Below are 20809 nucleotides of genomic sequence, written 5' to 3'. Positions count from 1 at the left end.
GGCAAAGGCTGGGAAATCTATCTGTCCTTTGAAGCATCAGAGTACTTTATTTTTCTGTTCAGCCTTGAGCTGCTGAAAATATCAGTACTTTGCTGCTTCCTTGAGGGAGGTGCCTATAGTGTTAAAGGTAACCTGGAAGGATTTGAACTTCGGAGGCAGTGTTAAGCACTTATTAACATAATATTAGAGGTGACAAAGTGATGAAAGATCTGCAGGTGATTTCAAATCAGGTGTCACGCTGCAAATCCTTGTTTTTGGCAATGATTTTGACAAAGCGCATGGAGCCAGTGAATGTGTTTTACTGGAAAGAAAAGAAGCTGAGAAGGTCAGGATGCAGAAAGCAGCATTGTCTCCAGAAATACTCAGACATAACTTCTTTGTACATAGTCATACCATGTTTGGAGATACCTCCCTTAGTGGCATGAATAAAATATTGTGCTGTTTGTGCAATTTTCAAAATGAAGTGCATGTGTAATTCCCACCTTGCACTGTTTTTTCAAGGGTTCTCTGGAGATGGGAGGGGCCATAATCTCTAATTTGAGAAACTTTCTCTTTGGTCTCTCTCTGAATGCAAGCTTAAGCTCAGTAGACAATAGTGGGTCTGACTGGGAACATTTTCAAAATTTGTGCTGCCAGAATCTGGAAACAGGATCTGTTCCAAGGGGAGGGGTGGCTGCCACTGGTAGAGACAGAAGGACGTTTTGCCATTTTGCAAGCAGAGCAGTGTACTGAGAGGGGGTGACAAGTGGTAGGTGGCACAACCAAGGTCCTGCAAAGGCTCCCAGGCTGGCAGATCCTCAGTGTGAGCAGTCCTGGCGCCCTGGGCAGCTGGTGCACAGTGACCCAACTGCTAAGCTGGGGATTAGACTTGGAGTCTTAGGGAGCTAGCAGGGAGAAAGCTGAGAGACAAGGAAGGGGGTGGATAAGGTAAAGACAAGCTGTTGAAAATGGACCATAAAGTGGCCACAAAAACCCCACAAACGATAGTAAAGATAGCTAACACGTACTGATGGTTAGTATTTGTCAGGAAAAGTCCCAGGTGCTTTCTACATCTTAACACTTATCAGTCAGTCCTTATCTATGAGGCAGGTACTCCTATTGCCCCCACTTTCAAGGGAAGAAACTGAGTCACAGAAGGTCAGGAAGCGTGTGCAGCGTCACACATCTAGCAAGTGGCAGAGGGGGGTTTTGAACCCAGGCATTCTGGCTCAAAAGTCTGTTTGCTTAACCTCCAAGCTAGCCCGTCTCCAACTGCTACAAAGTAACAAAATCAGATTTGTCTTTATAGCTTTTTGTAAAGGGCGTAAAGTTTTGGGCCAAAGAGATATGGATTTGACTCACACTTCTACACTTGTGACTTGTGACTCTTTGGGGAAATAATTTCATTTATCTTAGGTTTGGTTTTATCATCTGCAGAATGGGGGAAACGCCACCTATTCCATAGACTCTGAAGAACTAAGTGGAATAATGGATATAAACTAATAACGTCGTGTGTGGCAAGAAGCTGACGCTCAAGTGTGTTTTCTTTCTTCTTCTTTCAATGCCCATTAATATAGAGCTCTTTGGGCTTCCCTGGTGGCGCAGTGGTTGAGAGTCCGCCTGCCGATGCAGGGGACGCGGGTTCGTGCCCCGGTCTGGGAAGATCCCACATGCCGCGGAGCGGCTGGGCCCGTGAGCCGTGGCCGCTGAGCCTGTGCGTCCGGAGCATATATATATAGCTCTTTAAATTCTTCTTGATTGGGAACAGGATTGTTCTGGGCACAGGGTTGAGCCAAGCTGTGGCTGATCAAGGTTCTTGCAGACTGTGGGGAGGGCATATGGCACCTGGAGGCTTTCTGCCTGCTTGGGTTAAACAAGTGCTTTGGTTTTTCTTTATTGGTTGCTCTCTTCTTTTAATTTACAGAAAAGTGTCTTGGCAAGTGCTTTTGTATACACTTAATTCAGTCAATGAAACTTTACATCTGAAATGTGTAAACTAATGCTCTCTTTAGGAATGATGATAGGCAAATTTAAAATTTTCCATTTTTATAAACGTGTTAATCATCTATTATTTTTAAGATTTCTTGCTTTCATTTACTCAGGAGAACTAACTGTAATGACTGTCAGTTTGAATTTCTGTAATTATACTTGAATTTCAAAGCCTGCTTCATATTTCATAGCAGCCAAAGCATATATGTTTGCAATCTGAAATAGCCCATCTCCAGTCAAGTCATGGAAAGCCTGCATGACATTTCTTATTAGAAGCATCCACCCAATTATGACTAAGGAATTCCATGATCATTCTGTCTTCCAACAATTTTGGTCTTTAGCTGCAAACTATATTTAATGCTATAACTATACGTACTTCTTTGTTACTTAATTTTGTAGCACAAATAGGACATCATCACTGTAGAAAAATTAGGTCACATTAGGCACAGAAACAAAAGGAGAAAATCTCCCATAGTTCTAGAGCTACACACTGTTATATTTTGATGTCTGTCTTTCCAAATCATTTTCTGTGTGTGTACAGGCAGAGTACAGAAATGGGACCATACTATGAATACAATTAGTAGCCTGTGCTTTTCACTTAGCAGTTTAATGTGAACATCTTTATATATACATCTACATTGTTATTTCTAATAGCTTCAAAATATTCCTTTTCTTTTTTTTTTTTTTTTTTGATTTTTTTTTTTTTTTTGCGGTACGCGGGCCTCTCACTGCTGTGGTCTCTCCCATTGTGGAGCACAGGCTCCGGACGCGCAGGCCCAGCGGCCATAGCTCACGCTCCGCGGCATGGGGGATCTTCCTGGACCGGGGCACGAACCCGTGTCCCCTGCATCGGCAGGCGGACTCTCAACCACTGCGCCACCAGGGAAGCCCTCCTTTTCATTTTTATAGAAATATTAATTTAGGTAATCCTCTGTGGTCAGATATTTACTTCGTTCACATTTTTTCCTATTATGAACAGCACTTGATCATTATTTTTGCATATACATCTCTGTATCCTTTTCTCATGCTGATTCAAAGGGTAAGTGTGTTTATCAGGTTTTTGATATATTTGACAAAAACCTGTCTAGAAATATTGTACTGATTGTATTCCCACTGGCAGTAAATGAATGCTCCTACATTCAGTGTTATTTTTTATTTTAATGTACCATCTAATGGACAGAATAGGGCATCTCCTTGTTTTATTTACCTCCTTTTTTGCTTGTTAGTGAAGTTGATTTTTCCCACATGTTAATTTAAAATTTTAATTTATCTTTTTGTGAATATGCCTTTTCATTTGCCTCTCTTTCTACTGGGACATGATTATTTTTCATATGGACTTTTAAGAGTTCTTCATGTTGTAACTTTATCTGTAAAATATGCGATGATTTTTCCTAGTTTATGTTTTATATTTTAAAATATTTATAATTTTTTTTATTTTCAAAATTAGTTAAGTCATTCTATTCCTAGTTTTTGCACTTAGCAAAGTGTCTGACACATACAATGCTTAGAAAGACCTTCTGTACCCTTAAAGAAATAAAATATTTACAAATGTTCTATTTTACTACTTCCATGCCTTTATTTTTCACATTTAAATGTTAAACTCATCTGGAATATTTTCTGGCCTAATATGAAGGTATTTTGTACCCAAATGATTATCAAGTTGTCTCAACCCAATGATAGAGTAACCTATGCTTTAAACACTGTTAAAGAAAAATGTTACCTTTATCAAATATCAAATTCATATATATAGTTGTATCTTTTTTTTTTTTTCAGTTCCACTGGATTTTCTTCTACTCTGGTACCAGGATAAATTATTTTAATTATTATAGAAATTCTTCCTTTGTTATTGTTGTTTTTCAGAAATTTTCTACCTATACTTACATGTTTATTTATATGATGTCTTAAATTATGCAGGCAGGAAGGTATAGTGGGGAAAGTGCATGTTAGGGTAGATAAAGCAAGATTCCAAAAATCTTGCTACTGTTAGCTGCATGATGAGTACTTGGGGTTCATGATCCTATTTTCTCTGCCTTCGTGTATTTTTGAAAGTTTCTATAACAAATATTTAAATATAAATAAATAGATAAATAATTCATGTTGGAACTGCACATGATTAGAATCGCACATTCTTTCTTCTTCAGAAACATGTTATTTTTTGGTGTGTCTCCTTTTATGTCCTTCAAGAATGTTTTATATATTTTCCCCCTATGTATTCCTTGTACCTTTGTAAACGAACATGCAAACAAAACCCCCCAAATCTTCTTTGTGCCTAGTTTTATAGATTGTTGTTGTTTGGTTGCTATTACATTTCCAAATGTTGGTATATGGGAAAACATTAATTTGTAACCAACGCACCTTACTAAACATTAAAAAAAAATTTTTTTTAACTTTATATTTTGGGGGGGGGTCTTTAAAATAAAGAGTTCGTGATTTTCACATAACTATAGATAGGCCTCCTCTTTGCCAATATTTATGAGTCGCTTCTATTAGACTTACTAATTAGCACTTTAAAGATGTTGTTAACTAAGTGTGGTAACAGTGGGTGTCCTCATGCTCCTGACTTCAGTGGGAATGTCTCTGGTCTTTCATCAAGCAAGACATTGGCTATTTGAGGAAGGTATGCCTTATAGTCCTGTTTAATCAAAGCTTAAAAATTGGGATTCAGTGTTTAGGTATTTTTACATGCTTTTTAAAGACTTTTTTAGGGAGGATTACATGTTTCTCTTCTTCCTTGATCTAGTGCTATGATGAATTTTTTAAAGTAGATTTCTTACTATTAAACTCTTCTCACATTCCAGAGTGTATGGACTCACAGGCAGTCTGGATCCTGTGGGCTATTTTACAGAAATTCCCTAAATCTATGGCACTCTTCCCTGTTTTTCCTATTCTTGTGTTTCTTTGGCTGCTTCAAATTCAATTTGGGAGCAAGGAGAATGAAATAGACTGAAATTCCTATCTTATATTGGAAACTTTGGTATACTTACATTGACTAACTCTATAAAAGGGTCAAAATTTATTCACTACAATTCTAATATAGAAACAATGTGGCTTTTCTTATTTCCTATAATCAATCGTTTAGCTCTAGGACTACTGTTGCACTGATAAGGGGATAAGATAATTCAAAGTTTTGCTCTAGATAAAGATTGTTTTTCTCCTTTTCAATGAGTCTGGCCCCTTCCCTAAAAAAACAAAATGGCCTCCGGATACAGGAGGAAACTTACATATCCTGGGTTCAAAATTTACTAGTCATGTAATCTTGCCTGGTTATATAACATTTTTCTGCCTCTATTTCTTCATCTACAAATTAGATATTAAAATAGAGGCCATTTTACAGAATTTTATGGGAATTGAATGAGTTAATACATTTTAAGTGATTAGAACATTGCCTGGCACACAGTAAATGCCTGGTAAATGTTTGTGATTAAAATAATACAATTATTATTGTTTTCATAGCATTGGGAGAAAGGCAACTTTGGGTCGTATGCCATTTTCCATTTTAGTGTTTTTGTATCACTAAAATACAATGATTTGATCTCTGCAGTGATTTGGTTGTAGTCCCTCCTGCCTCTACTTTTGAAGTACCTAAAGCTGGCTTAATACTTTTTTACTCTGTCCTCTTCGCATAAATAAAGAACAGGAATTGCTTTTACGGGACTCAGCTCTCTTCAATGACTAGGCTGGCACCCAGCTCTTGCTGGGGCTGTAGTTCTCTTCAGGTTTGGCTGTAGTTTTCATTTGATCCCCTGTTTGGGAAATCTACCCTACAGCTTTTAGTTTTAATGTCACTTTACCCCCTCTCCAAACCATCACTCAGTCAAGTTCTCCAGCCATCACTATCATCCATCTCCCTTTTCCCCTCTAGGGGCACATGGAGACTTTAAGATAACTTCAGTGTCACCAGCCTATGAAGAAGCCCTCTGGGTGCTATCCTAGACTCCCATTCTTCCTAAAACAATATTTCTGCCCTATGTTGGTATGAGGAAATCCAGTGAGGGGTGTAGAGTGGATTTGGTTTTTCCTACCACATATCTGGGGTTTTAATCATCTCTCTGCTTCCTCGCCAGGGGCCAGGCTAAAATAACTGATTCAATGAATGGGGTACCTACAGAGCAGCATGATTTAGAGTGAATACAAAAGTGTTGGATTATTATTTTCAAAATAATGGTCCCCATCACACATTTACTGTACATTCACTGTAAACAATCATAGTTTCTTAAGAGTAAGAAAGAGATATGAAGATGATGGTATCTTAATGAGTGCTATGAGTTGTCACTATTTCCGGCACTTTGTCTCTATGAATTCTGTATTCCTTCCAACAATGGTTTGAAGCAAAATATCATAGTTCTAGTGTACAGACAGAGAAACTTAGGTACAGAGAGGTCAGATAACTTGCCCAAAGTCACACAATAAGTAGCAGAGCCAGGATAGTTTGGTCTTTAAAAGCTGAATAGCCAAGAATAAATTATATTTATTTTTATAATTAATAATAATAAAGTTTTTAAGGATCTGAAATATTGTAATAGAGTGATTTATGCCAAATATAAGTGACAAACTGGTTCCCCCCAACAAAAAAATGTTTATTAAAAATTCTACCTAGGGACATCCCTGGTGGACCAGTGGTTAGGACTCTGCGCTTTCACTGCTGTGGGCCCAGGTTCAGTCCCTAGTCGGGGAACTAAGATCCTGCAAGCTGCATGGTGCTGCCAAAAAAAACACCAAAAATCTATCTAATGTAGTGGGCTAGGGGCTCTCAATCCTTAGTAATATTTAAGAATAGGATGGTCAGGAACAATATCTCTGTTATGGTACAGTATAATATGGTATGATATACCATGGTATGATATTATGATCTAGAAACTTAAAGATCCTTTTAGCTCCAAGTTTCTTTTCCTTGGTTCCTTAGATTTCAGACATTAAATTTGGTTTTATTTTGCAGCTTATACACTTTAGCTTATATTACTCCTCCAGTGAATTAGAGAGATTTTTAAAGATAAAACTCCAGTATCCCAAATAGCATTGCCTTTTAAAAAAATTGAGCTATCGATAATAGACCATTAGGTGATGAAAGAGAGCCACATCCTTAGAAAAGAAACTGCTGTTCTCCTTTTTCACTAAGAAATTCATCTATTAGCAAAATAATCTTTAAGGGGTTTTTCAGTTATGTATCCCCACCCTCCCTCACCATTATGAATGCAGAGGGAACAAAATCTAATTTCAGGTGCCAGATGGGTACCACATGAATCGCGATGATTCAGCACAGGCTCCAATTAGAGCAACCAGGCTCTAAACAGCTCCATGGGTAATCATGGAGATCATGGTGAACCAAGATGCGTTTTCTTCTGTGCATCAGGGTTCTCTGCTTGTCCTTTCTCTATACTCAGAGCCTTTCAAATTTGTGAGGAACTTGGTAGCTGCTTAGTGCTACCAGTTGAGAGTGGATGGCACAATTCTTGCTGGAAAAGTGATAGGGTTCCTTTTGAAACTCATCAAAGAGTACTTAAAGAAGCAAGCATCAAAAAATTTCAAAGCTCTGGCTATAAGGTTTGAAATGTTCATTTGACCTTACAGGAGGCCATGGAAGAGCTTAGGCCTGGACACAGACAGTAAAGATTAAATCTTGTGCTGCACTTGAGTGTCTGAGGATTAGAAGAGGCTCCTCTCATTCTCTGCCAGTGTGACTGCAGAATAATAATCCTGGGGAGAGTCCATTTTTAATGAAACAGTTTTGCAGCATGAGTAAAATCTGAATCTCCTAAAAAACCCGGTGCTTGCTTCCTTGAGGTAAAGGGCAAAGAAAGTAAAATGAAGGTAACATTGAAGGAACACCTCCTGTGATCTGGGTAAAATGTTTAGTATGTGCTGACCCATCAGCCCATCATTTAGTCTACACTGTACCCCTGCAGCATGGGTTTCAGTGGTTACATTTATATTGACCATGAACTTGATATTCAAAAGGGTTAAGCAGAGTCCTCGAGGCCACGATATTAGGAAATGGCCAAAACAGAATTTGACTCCAGGTATGACTAATTCCAAGTCATACTGTTGCACTAATTCATTTTGCTCTTTTCCTTTTCATCTCTGAATAAGATTTCTTTTATTTATTTATTTAGATTTAAAAATTGAAGTATCTAGTTGATCTACAATATTATATGTTTTAGGTGTACAATGCAGTAATTCAATTTTTTATAGATTATACTCCATATAAAGTTATTATAAAATATTGGCTATATTCCCTGTGTTGTATATTAAAACCTTGTATCTTATTAATTTTATACCTAGCAGTTTGTACCTCTTAATCTCCTTCCCCTATCTTGCCCCCCCCAACTGGTGCCCACTAGTTTGTTCTCTGTATTTGTGAGTCTGTTTTGTTATATTCATTGTTTTATTTTATAGATTCTACATATGAATGAAAACATACAATATTTGTCTTTGACTTATTTCACTAAGCATAACCTCCAGGTCCATCAATGTTGTTGTGAATGGCAAAATTTTATTCTGTTTTATGACTAATACTCCAGTTTGTGTGTGTGTGTGTGTGTGTGTGTGTGTATACATGGCACATCTTCTTTATTCATTTATCTGTTGATGGACACTTAGGTTGCTTCCATATCTTGGTTATTGTAAATAATGCTGCTATGAAGATTGGAGTGCATGTGTCTCTTTAAGTTAATGTTTTTGTTTTCTTTGGATATATACCCAGGAATGCAATTGCTGGATCATATGATAGTTCTATTTTTAATTTTCTGAGGAACCTCCATACTGTTTTCCAAGTGACTATACCAGTTTACCTTCCCACCAACAGTGCAAGAGGGTTCCCTTTTCTCCACATCCTCATCAACACTTGTTATTTCTTGTCTTTTTGATAACAGCCATTCTGACAGGTGTGAGGTGACATCTCATTGTGGTTTTGATTTGCATTTTCCTGATGATTAGTGATGTTGAATATCTTTTCATGTGCCTGTTGGCCATCTGTACGTCTTCTTCAGAAAAATGCCTATTCAGGTCCTCTCCCTATTTTTTTTTAACCAGGTTAAAAAAAATTGTATGAGCTTCTTATGTATTTTGGATATTAACCCCTTATCAGACATATAAGTTGCAAATATCTTTTCCCATTCACTAGGTTGCCTTTCTGTTTTCTAATATAAATTCTTCTCCTTCAGGTAATGTCTTTTTTTTTTTTGTATTATACATTCTACTGTTTGTTTTTTTTTTAACATCATTATTGGAGTATAATTGCTTGACAATGGTGTGTTAGTTTCTGCTTTATAACAAAGTGAATCAGCTATACATTTACATATATCCCCGTATATTTTCCCTCTTGCATCTCCCTCCCTCCCACCCTCCCTAGCCCATCCCCTAGGTGGTCACAAAGCACCGAGCTGATCTCCCTGTGCTATGAGGCTGCTTCCCACTAGCTATCCATTTTACATTTGGTAGTGTATATATGTGCGTGCCACTCTCTCTCATATTCATGGTATATGTAGGAGATAGAATCAAGTCAACCCCTTCAGTAGAGTGCCACTTTTTTTTCCAAACAGTTTTCATTCTTATGAAAAGATCTTTAGCTCACTTCATTCCAAAAGAAGGAATTTTAAGATATTACAATATCTTATATCAAAATACTTTTGACTCTATCTCCTACATATACCCTGAATATGAAAGAGGCAGAAAAGGTTGAAAATGACTCTCTCTTGGTAGAAGAGCATTATAATCTCTGCCATAATAGATCTTGACTTTGTTGTTTATAACCTTTAATGCCCACAACAAAATGGTAGAATCGAGAAACTTTTGAACAAAAATTAAAAATCCAAATTAATTTTCTAGCTTCTTTTCTGCAGTTGTTTTAATTTCAACATTAAAAAACACTACTTTTTCCTGTTGATTAAAAATTTGTTCCTTGGCTTCAACTAAAATTAAGAGGCAATGTACAGTTTTCGCTGTCTGCGTGTTAGTGACTCCAGCACAGTGGGCTTGTTCCCTTGAAGGATGATAATAGGTCGTCACTTTGTAAGGGGCAGAGAACCCGTTGGTTTGGGTTTTTTTACTCCTAGTCATTGGTTTCTTGGTTATTTTAATTTCCTTGTTTATGTTTATTTTAGTTAACATTGAACTTTTTCATTTTGTGCCTTGTTTTGTTGCTGTTTATACAGTTTTCAGGCAATGATTCCTTGGGTAGCAGTTGTTAATCAGGGAGAAATGATAGCTTGAGGGTACTGAGTTACAGGGTGCCAGGATAAAACTTGTTCTATTGAAGCCTCATTAGAAAAGCTTTCATACGCCTGCCTTCGGTGAGATCTGCGTGATGCTCTGCCAACTGCCCTAGTCTCTTTTAACCTTTTTATTTTGTTTTCTTCAAATTCTAATTGTATCCCATGTAATCTAAACCAATAGCACTACTAGGTCTTAAGATAATTCAGTTATAATTTGTCTCTTTTTTTTAAGATTTTTTCCCCCTTTTCTAAATTGATTAATTAATTATTTTTTATTTTTGGCTGCGTTGGGTCTTCATTGCCGCGTGTGGGCTTTCTCTAGCTGCGGCGAGTGGGGGCTACTCTTTGTTGCTGTGCGCGGGCTTCTCTTGTTGCGGAGTATGGGCTCTAGGTGCACGGGCTTCAGTAGTTGTGGCACTCGGGCTTAGTAGTTGTGGCGCACGGGCTTAGTTGCTCCGTGGCATGTGGTACCTTCCTGGACCAGGGATCGAACCCATGTCCCCTGCATTGGCGGCAAATTCTTAACCACTGCACCACCAGGGAAGTCCCTGTAATTTGTCTTAAGGGAGTTTTTCACAGTGTAGATTTTGCAGGAAAATAAAAGGTAGGATTCATAGCTAACAGATAAATGGAAGCAACTAAAGAACAAAGGGATGTATTGGTTTAAAAAGAAACTTCTGAAAGGGTCTGGCTCACTGTAACTTTAGAGATGAGAGTTCTACAGCTCAGATTTGGAAAGCTTTACATAATAGAATTCAGAATATATGACGTGGGTGTCTGTTCTTCTCCCTCTCCCTCTTCTTCTCCCCAGCTCCCTTTCTGTCTGCCTCTCTCATCAGTCCGTCCATCCGTCCATCCATCCATCCATCCATCTATCACCTACATAATGTTTTTCTTGTTTTAACTAGAGAGATAGAATGGTGCATGTTCCAGAACTGAGATCTCATGATGAAAAGTACTGATTATGATTTGTAATGCATCATTTGTAGACCACAGTCTGTGCATACATCATACAGCCTTCAATGACAGTGCCATTCGAATGCTTCTCAAATTTAAAAGTACTCAGATGGTAGACTTTTACTTTAATCTGATATGGGGCAGTAAAGTAGTGAAAAAGCAGAAACCTCAGTGCTTCAGTGAACTCCACCTTCATTTGTAGGTAGTGAGCTGCTTAAAGCAGAGATTTTGTGAAAATTGTCTTGCTGTCATTTTGTTTCCCCACATGATGACTCAGGGGTTTTTGTCCTGAGGCTCTCAATGGATCTGTTATAATTAAGCTGGCAATGACACATCCCAGAGGCTCTTTCCATCTTGGCCTCAGGCCAGCAGACTACGCACCATGCTGTCCTATGATTCACATGAAAAAACTGCTCTAGTCACCTCCCACCGCCCAGGCCTGCAAGGGCACCATAATGAGGAAGTGGGAGGGATATGGTTAGAAAAGTTGTTGAAAAGAAGCTTCTGTTGTAGCTTTCCTACTTCAGCAGGAAGCTAAAACCAGAGTAAGGTATTCTCAAGTAACAGACCTTACACTTGTGAGAGATGAATTGGAAAGTCCCTGGCCTTGTATTTACGGTGAAAAATGGTATTTTAGGGAGCTGCAATTATTTCAGGTGGGGGAAAGGCCACAAATCATGGAATCCTAGAAAGAGGTAATTTATTTGCTGCTAAACAACTCAGCTGGGCTATTTTGAAATACTGGTCAAGGGAAGTGTTGAAAGAGTGGGTGTTTTGGCATTGCCATACCCTTGGAATTGAAGCATTGAGCTACCTAGGGGCCAAATGATGTGCTTTCATTTTCCAAAACATCAGTTATTTTATAATAAATTTGTGCTGAAATCAAAAGTGGCTTGTGTTCTCTTACGTGAGTGTGATCACCTGTATATTATACATTCGAGGGGCATGTACAGAACGTTTTCTGGGTGTGGAGCTCCATAGCCGCCTCCTCTGCAGAGACAGAGGTCTGACCAGATGTGCAAAAGAGATGAAAGGAACTGCCTGGCCGAACTTCCATGTTCCTTTCACTCTACCTGGGGAAAAACATCGGTATATGAAGTGGTATTTGAATAACTTAAAGCAAAGCATTCGCAAGAGCAGAATAACTCGGAACAGACTTTGAAGCCATGAGGCATATGAATCACTTTCTGCCTCCTCTGGGTCCCACACCAGCTATTCTGAGCCTCTGTCAGAGCACTTACTGTGTTGTGCTGTTCGTCTCTCTCTCCCTCTAGTCTGCGAGCTCCTTGCAGAGAGAGATTTTATCATATTTATCTTTGCATCCCTGGACCCTAGCACAGTTGACTGGGTACCACAAGTGTCTAGTAAATGTCTGGTGAATGAAGAAGAGGGACTGCTGTTATTATTTGGGGGGAGGAGAAGGCAATAGAATGATGGTTTGGGATGGGTATAAACTACAAAGGGAAATATTTGGTTTTTTTTTTTTAGTGTAGAGACGAAATGTGCTTTCCTTCTCATAATTCTAGCCAGGGGAAGCAGTTCAGTTTGGCAGAATTCAGTAAAATATATATTGAGGGTATGTTATGTGGTGATCGTGTATACAAACATGAAATGTTATCTACCCTCAAGGGTCTTAGAGTCTAGAATGGCAGTGACAGTGAGACACAGATCATTGCAGTATAACTTGGCATATATGCATTTGGGGGCATTCAGAAGGCATTGTGGGCGGGGAGAGGAGAGGGACCTTGGTCAAGGTTGGCAGTGGGGACCGTGCTGGGGATAGTGGGAGAATCAGGAAACTCTTCCAGGAGGAGGTGACATTTCAGCTGAGTCTTGAAGCAGAAATAGTCAAGTAAAGAAGGAAGGAAGAGGATATAGGGAAGTGGAAGAGGAAAAGAACAAGAACACAGGGGCAGGAAACAGCACAGAGTGTGTGTGGGGACTACAGGTGGTTCCGTATAACAAATGAGTGAAATATGCTGTATGGAGGGACAGCAGGCAGTGTTGATGACAAGGAGGCGTATTACAATGTAGCTGAAATGGTGTAGGTAGAACTCTGAAAGATCGTAGTGGTGGGAAACCTGCAAAGAGAGGATAGAGCTGAGCGATCTTTGCCAGGTACTCTGGCAGGATGTGTCCACTGATTGAGCACAGGTGACCAGGGAGTGGGAGAGGCTCAGGATTTTGGCTGGGGTAGCTGGGCGGATGGTGGTACCAGTAACTGAGAGGGACAAGATACAAGAAGGAATGTATTTGGGAGTGAAGAAAGAAAAAATATTGAGTTCATACACGGACATGTTGTATTTGAGATGTTTGTGGATCTTCCAAGTGGAGACAGCTGGCAGGCTTTCAAATGCATAAATTTGAAGCACGAGAGAATCAGGGTATGAGAAAGGATCACACTTTATATACAACTTTAATCTTGCTCTTTTCATTTAACATTATAGCAGAATTTTCTCTTGTAATTAAAATATCTTATAAAAACCTATTTTTAGCTGCATGGTACATCATGAGGTTTCTCATATTTTATTTGGCTATTCCGTTACTACTGGACATCTAAATTGTTTCCAAATTCTTATAATTATGATTAGCAATGCTACTAATGCCTTTGCATATTTCATGTTACTTCCTGAATTACTATGTCAAAATATACAACACCATTATAGTTTATGGTACTTTATTATCAAACTCCTTTCCAAAGAATTATGTTAGTTTGAATCTGATAAGTAATATATGAATTGCATATTTCATCATATAAACACCACTACGAAGCATTTTATTTTAAAAAACTTAATTCTGCTAATTTGTAAGCAACACAAGCAAAAACCTTGAGATTTTAATTTTCATCTCTTTCGTAAATACTGAGGTTGAATATTTTCCACATTTTGATATACTTTTATTTCCAGTTTTATACTGCTCATTAATTTAAATGCTCATGTTTTTCTTATGGATTTATACTTCTATTTTTATTTATTTATTTATTTTTTGCGGTACGCGGGCCTCTCACTGTTGTGGCCTCTCCCGTTGCAGAGCACAGGCTCCGGACGCGCAGGCTCAGTGGCCATGGCTCACGGGCCCAGCTGCTCAGCTGCATGTGGGATCTTCCCGGCCCGGGGCACGAACCCGTGTCCCCTGCATCGGCAGGCGGACTCTCAACCACTGCGCCACCAGGGAAGCCCTATACTTCTATTTTTAAAATATATTTTGTTAAGTGGTTGCTGAGTGTTCAACACTATGTTAAACACTATAGAAAGGGCAAAAGGAATGACAACGAATTACTCTCAACCTTTAGAATTTGTATTTTACAATCATATAACCTGCAGCGTGGAAAAGGCATTAAAATGTACTTTTTTCAACCCCCAGTTGAGGAAGCAAAAATTAAACCTATAAAACAATTAGTGAAAAAAATGGAAGATAGTATATGATTTTGTGGTGCAGCATAGCCTTTATTGTCAGAATTCAGAGACAGCAGAAAACTGTGTGACTTGGAACCACAGGGCAAATTGTCATTAAAAGGTAGAACTTTTGCTGGACCTCGAAGAATAGAAAAATTCGGAAAGGTGGAGAATAGAAGAACACTAAGAATGTGTACATAGGGATAGGAGATGGAAATGCACATGGCTAAGGTGTTGGAGGGATTAGACCATTCAGACAAGGGTGGATGGTTTGTGTTGGGGAATAGAGTGTGAGACAAGGTCAGACTAAAGATGTAAATCACACATTACCTGGGTCCTCTGATTGAAACACCTCTGGGTCCATGCAGAGGTCACTGAAGGGGCCCGTCCTCCAGAGCAGGAGCTGTGACCTGGTAATACAGCGCCATCCTTGTGTTGTAAGTAGATTGCACTGACTCTAGCAAGAACCAAGTTGTTGAGCTTTGTTGGGCACACTGAAAGGGGTAGGTGGGTTGGCCTATAGAGCAAGTTTAAAGAGAACCACTGCACAGGGCAGATTCATCAGCTGGACAGAGCACTGGACACAGTGCAGAAGCCTCAGTCTAATTCCTGCCTTGTCCCAGGAGGTAGCTCTGTGATCTTAGGCAGATTATGTACATTCTTATACCTCAATTTCCCCATTATACTGTGAACTCTTTCTAGATTCTACAGCTTCTAGCAGGCGCTCAGATAACAGACAGCCTCCACAGGGTACCCTAGAAAAAAGGAGATATAAATAGCAGGAAACTACTATGGTAATGTTTAGATCTGGACCAAGAAGGTGCCCTTTCTCTTAATTCACAACTTTAGAAAGTAGAACTCTATGTTCTTCCTTTGTCTCTATCACAGATTTAGCAGAGGGACACTGGGGCAAATGTCTAAGTTACCCACCTTATGTGTGGGGAGGGCAAATTAGTGGGCACTTAGGAGCTATGGCAAAAACTCAAACTTTCGTGAAAAGTCTGATTTTTATTCCCTCATATGCTTCTTTTCTTTTAATGTTTGTAGTATTTAGTTCTTGCATTGCTGCCTCCTAATTTCTTGCCTGCACGTATTTTGATGGATGATTCTTGGTAAATTGAGCTTGTTTTTATTGCAGTTCATTGTGACTGTCTTTTATAGTGATCAGACATTTTTGCGGAGCACAGACTCTGGACGCGCAGGCTCAGCGGCCATGGCTTACGGGCCCAGCCGCTCCGCGGCATGTGGGATCTTCCCGGACCGGGGCACGAACCCGTGTCCCCTGCATCGGCAGGTGGACTCTCAACCACTGCGCCACCAGGGAAGCCCTGATCAGACCTTTTTCCTTTTTTCGTATGTGCCATATCTAGCATTTTTCTTTCTAGATTAGAATCTAGTCAAGGAAAGAGAATGCCTATCCTGTTTTTACTTTCATGTCTATTTTATGCAGCCCTAGACAAATCTATCTTGATGAGGTGGAGAAGACATTAAATCGGAGAAAAATATATTATCCCTTGATCATTCATAGGCAACTGCACCCTAATAATCCTTTCTCCTTGAATCTAGAAAGTTTGGTGGATATCTGAGAGGTGAGTACACTACCAGGCACGTATGAGATGCTCAATAAATATATATTTTAAATTAATGCATTTGAGTGGCTTTATAATTCAGCAATCACAACGTACATTATCAAGCAGAAGAAAAAGTTAGTTCCAAAGGAGGTAAAGAATAAAAAAAAATTCCTCTGAAATATATGAAATACATTTACTAGCCTCTCTAGTATTCGCAGATAGCTAGAACCCTTTTCCACTCATATTTAGAGTTCATTGACACATTTGATGTTTAAATGAATAGAATTAACTGACATTTGCAGGGAACTTTATATTTTCCAGAAAACTTTTTCAGACATTATCTAATTCACCCCCATAATAACCCCATGAGTTGGGTTGTAGAAATATTGTTATCTTTACAGAGAAGCAAGTAAGTGGTAGAAGATAAAAGATAAGGGATTTTCCTAACGCCATCCAGCTTGTGTATACGACTCCGTGATGCAAGTGGAACCAATTTCTTCTGATGCCCAGTTCAGGAGGCTGACCGGTGAGGTGTACGGTGAGGCGTTTCCACTCTATAAATCCTCAGTCTCTAGGAAAGATCCTGTTTTAACTCCCTTTCCTTGCATCGAAATAGCAAAATTTATCCCCATGCTCCAGCTCAGATTCTGTCTCTGAATGTGCCAGCACCCTCTACCTGACTTAGATGCTCTCTTCATTTTTATTTCTAAAGTGTTTTCTCTGCAGGAGCCGACTCTTCCTTCTCCCTAATTAACTTTTATGTGGAAACTCCTCTAGTAATGAAATTGCCTGTGTGAGTCTTCCCCCACCTGGTTGGCTTTTTAGTGCACCTGGAGGGAGAAAGCATTTCTGCTGTCTCACTGCATGATCTTTGCTGAGGCAGGAATTTGTAGGAACGAAGATAACTGCCTTCCTGAGAGGAGACCTTTTTTATCAAACATTCTTTTGTTTAGGTTCAGCTTTGATGCTTGCAAAGGTTACCACTTGTTGATAATTAAAATGCATTGGTTCATTTGTATCTTTTTTTTTTTTTAGATTCCACATATAAGCGATATCATATATTTACAAAACAGGAATAGACCCACAGACATAGAAAACAAATTTAGGATTACCAAAGGGGAAAGCAGGGGGGAAGGATAAATTATAACTTTGGGATTAACAAATACAGACTACTATATATAAAATAGATAAATAACAAGGACCTAATTACAGCACAAGGAACTATATTCAGTATCTTGTAATAACCTATAATGGAAAAAAATCTGAAAAAGAATACATATATCTCTATCTATCTATCTATCTATTTATCTATCTATCTATCTGAGTCACTGTGCTGTGCAACTGAAACTAACACAACATTGTAAATCGAGTACATTCCAATAAAAAAATGCATCGGTCCATGATTTTGGCAGCAAAGCAAGATGTCAGGGTAGACAAAAACATGGACTTCGAAGTCAGACAAATCAGGTTTGAATCCTGGTTCTGCTACTATTTACTGGACAATTTACTTCTTGGAGCTGATTTCCTCTTTTGTGCAATGGGGATAATAACAGTATCTATCTCAAGAGTTGTTGGGAGGATTAAAGATAAATGATAGACGTTTTTCTTCTGATGAGATGAGATAACAGAAAAGTACCGTCTTCTTCATAGACTGCAGATCAGATTTTCATGTCCCCTCCAGCTCCACCCTTCTCCCTGCCTGACCCTAGTAGGCTTTTTGCCCTGGGAGGTGTACACTACACTGAGGTGTAGGCAGCAACTTTCTTTGCCCTCTGGCTTTGTTGCATTTACCTGATGGGGAGTCCCAGCAGGACATCAGAGGGATGGAGGAGAGTGAAATGAAGTTCATTCCCTCATCTCTTTCCCTTCAGGGTCACCTGAGGCTAGCTGCGTCCCAGATAATAACCTCCCTTCTCAAGGCAGCCCACTCTATGACTGTCTCCTCCTAGGGACTATTGACCCATCCCTCTCCTTGTCCCTTTAGGCTGCGGTTATTATTTAACTCCATTATTGCTAGCTCCAGCTACTTCACCATCCTTCGTGGATTCCTCTATTCTACACACATCTTTTAAGATAGTCTCTTTACTAAACCCTCCTTAAATGATCCTAATATGAGTGTGCTATCTGTTACTCATGGGACCCGAACGGATACATTATGTATTACTGCTTAATTGAAAGTATATTTGCCCAAGATTCTTTTATTTAAAAGAGTTTGGAACTTTTAGGGGAAGAATGTGTGGTTGCTTGTCATTTGATATTAAGAGGAGAAAAATGTAGTAATGATGGATGATGATGGTGATAATGATGGTGATAGTCAAGCATTGTCTATGTGGCAAGTGTGCTCCTCGACACTACTGTATACACGTTAGTTCATTTAAACTCAAACACATATGAGCACTTTTTTTTTTTTTTTTTTGCGGTACGCGGGCCTCTCACTGTTGTGGCCTCTCCCGTTGCGGAGCACAGGCTCCGGACGCGCAGGCTCAGCGGCCATGGCTCACGGGCCCAGCCGCTCCGCGGCATGTGGGATCTTCCCGGACCGGAGCACAAACCCGTGTCCCCTGCATCGGCAGGCGGACTCTCAACCACTGCGCCACCAGGGAAGCCCGAGTATTTCTTTTTTGACCACATATAAATAACACTTTATTTGGAGATTAACCTCTCATCAGAAGAAATCAACCATGAGAGGCCTCATGGCAAAGGCCTTCTGACTCATCTTCCTGATACCCTCCCATGGTCCACTGTCCATTCAACATCCAGAATGATCTGGATTACTCGAATCCAGATTACAATTATCTGGATTATTTGGGCCACTTAAAGTTTAAGTCAGATCATATCCTTCCCCTGCTCAAAATCCTCCCATAGTTTCTCATCACATTTATTTTTAAATTTTTATTTATTTATATTTTAATTTTTAAAAAAAAGTATTTGTTTTATTTATTTTTGGCTGCCTTGGGTCTTCATTGCTCTGTGTGGGCTTTCTCTAGTTGCAGTGCGCGGTCTTCTCATTGTTGTTGCTTCTCTTGTTGTGGAGCATGGGCTCTAGTAGTTGTGGCATGCAGGCTCAGCCCCTGTGGCTCATAGGCTCAGCAGCTGTGGCTTGTACGCTCTAGAGCGCAGGCTCAGTAGTTGCAGCATGCAGGCTCAGTAGTTGTGGCTCACGGGCTCTAGAGTGCAGTCTCAGTAGTTGTGGCGCAAGGGCTTAGCTGCTCCATGGCATGTGGGGTCTTCCCAGACCAGGGCTCGAACCTGTGTCCCCTGCGTTGGCAGGCAGATTTTTTTTTTTAACATCTTTATTGGAGTATAATTGCTTTACAATGGTATGTTAGTTTCTGATTTATAACAAAGTGCTTCAGCTATACATGTATCTCCATATCTCTTCCCTCTTTTGTCTCCCTCCCTCCCACCCTCCCTATCCCACCCCTCCAGGTGGTCACAAAGCACCGAGCTGATCTCCCTGTGCTATGTGGCGGCTTCCCACTAGCTATCGTTTTTACATTTGGTAGTGTATATGTGTCCATGCCACTCCCTCACTTTGTCCCAGCTTACCTTTCCCCCTCCCCATGTCATCAAGTCCATTCTCTAGTAGGTCTGCGTCTTTATTCCCAACCTGTTCCTAGGTTCTTCATGACCATATATATATATATATTTTTTTTTAGATTCCGTATATATGTGTTAGCATATGGTATTTGTCTTTCTCTTTCTGACTTACTTCACTCTGTATGACAGACTCTAGGTCCATCCACATCACTACAAATAGCTGAATTTCGTTTCTCTTTATGGCTGAGTAGTATTCCATTGTATATATGTGCCACATCTTCTTTATCCATTCATCTGTCGATGGACACTTAGGTTGCTTCCATGTCCTGGCTACTGTAAATGGAGCTGCAATGAACATTGTGGTACATGACTCTTTTTGAATTATGGTTTTCTCAGGGTATATGCCCAGTAGTGGGCTTGCTGGGTCGTATCGTAGTTCTATTTTTAGTTATTTAAGGAACCTCCATACTGTTCTCCATAGTGGCTGTATCAATTTACATTCCCACCAACAGTGCAGGAGGGTTCCCTTTTCTCCACACCCTCTCCAGCATTTATTGTTTGTAGATTTTTTTTTTCTTTTTGCGGTATGCGGGCCTCTCACTGCTGCGGCCTCTCCGTTGCGGAGCACAGGCTCCGGACGCGCAGGCTCAGCGGCCATGGCTCACGGGCCTAGCCGCTCCGCGGCATGTGGGATCTTCCCGGACCGGGGCACGAACCCGTGTCCCCTGCATGGGCAGGCAGACTCTCAACCACTGTGCCACCGGGGAAACCCGTTTTTAGATTTTTCTGATGATGGCCATTCTGACTGGTGTGACATGAAATCTCATTGTAGTTTTGATTTGCAATTCTCTAATAATTAATGAGGTTGAGCATTGTTTCATGTGCTTGTTGGCAATCTGTATATCTTCTTTGGAGAAATGTCTATTTAGGTCTTCTGCCCACTTTTGGATTGGGTTGTTTGTTTTTTTTGATACTGAGCTTCATGAGCTGCTTGTAAAATTTGGAGATTAACCCTTGGTCATTTGCTTCATTTGCAAATATTTTGTCCCATTCTGAGGGTTGTCTTTTCATCTTATTTGTGTTTTCCTTTGCTGTGCAAAAGCTTTTAAGTTTCATTAGGTCCGATTAGTTTATTTTGGTTTTATTTCCATTTCTTTAGGAAGTGGGT

General features: G+C 39.7%; 1 protein-coding gene across 6 annotated transcripts in view; it reads left to right on the top strand.

Annotated features, from left to right (window-relative positions):
• PDE4D (phosphodiesterase 4D) overlaps window positions 1-20809 on the top strand; it is a 1204091-nt gene that overhangs the window by 48049 nt on the left and 1135233 nt on the right. The window contains exon 2 of one of the 6 annotated variants that reach the window (XM_089908362.1): window positions 16503-16639. The exons of the other annotated variants lie outside the window; for them this stretch is intronic. The gene's annotated coding sequence lies outside the window, so the exon portion shown is untranslated. The remainder of the gene's footprint in view (window positions 1-16502; window positions 16640-20809) is intronic. 6 annotated transcript variants of the gene reach the window in all.

This window comes from Delphinapterus leucas, chromosome 3 (assembly GCF_059928025.1).
Source record: "Delphinapterus leucas isolate spDelLeu-1000000601 "Yukka" chromosome 3, BTC_Dleu_Yukka2, whole genome shotgun sequence".
Lineage (NCBI taxonomy): Eukaryota > Metazoa > Chordata > Mammalia > Artiodactyla > Monodontidae > Delphinapterus > Delphinapterus leucas.
Note: the sequence above shows the minus strand (reverse complement) of the source record. Positions and strands in the feature narration are given on the sequence as shown.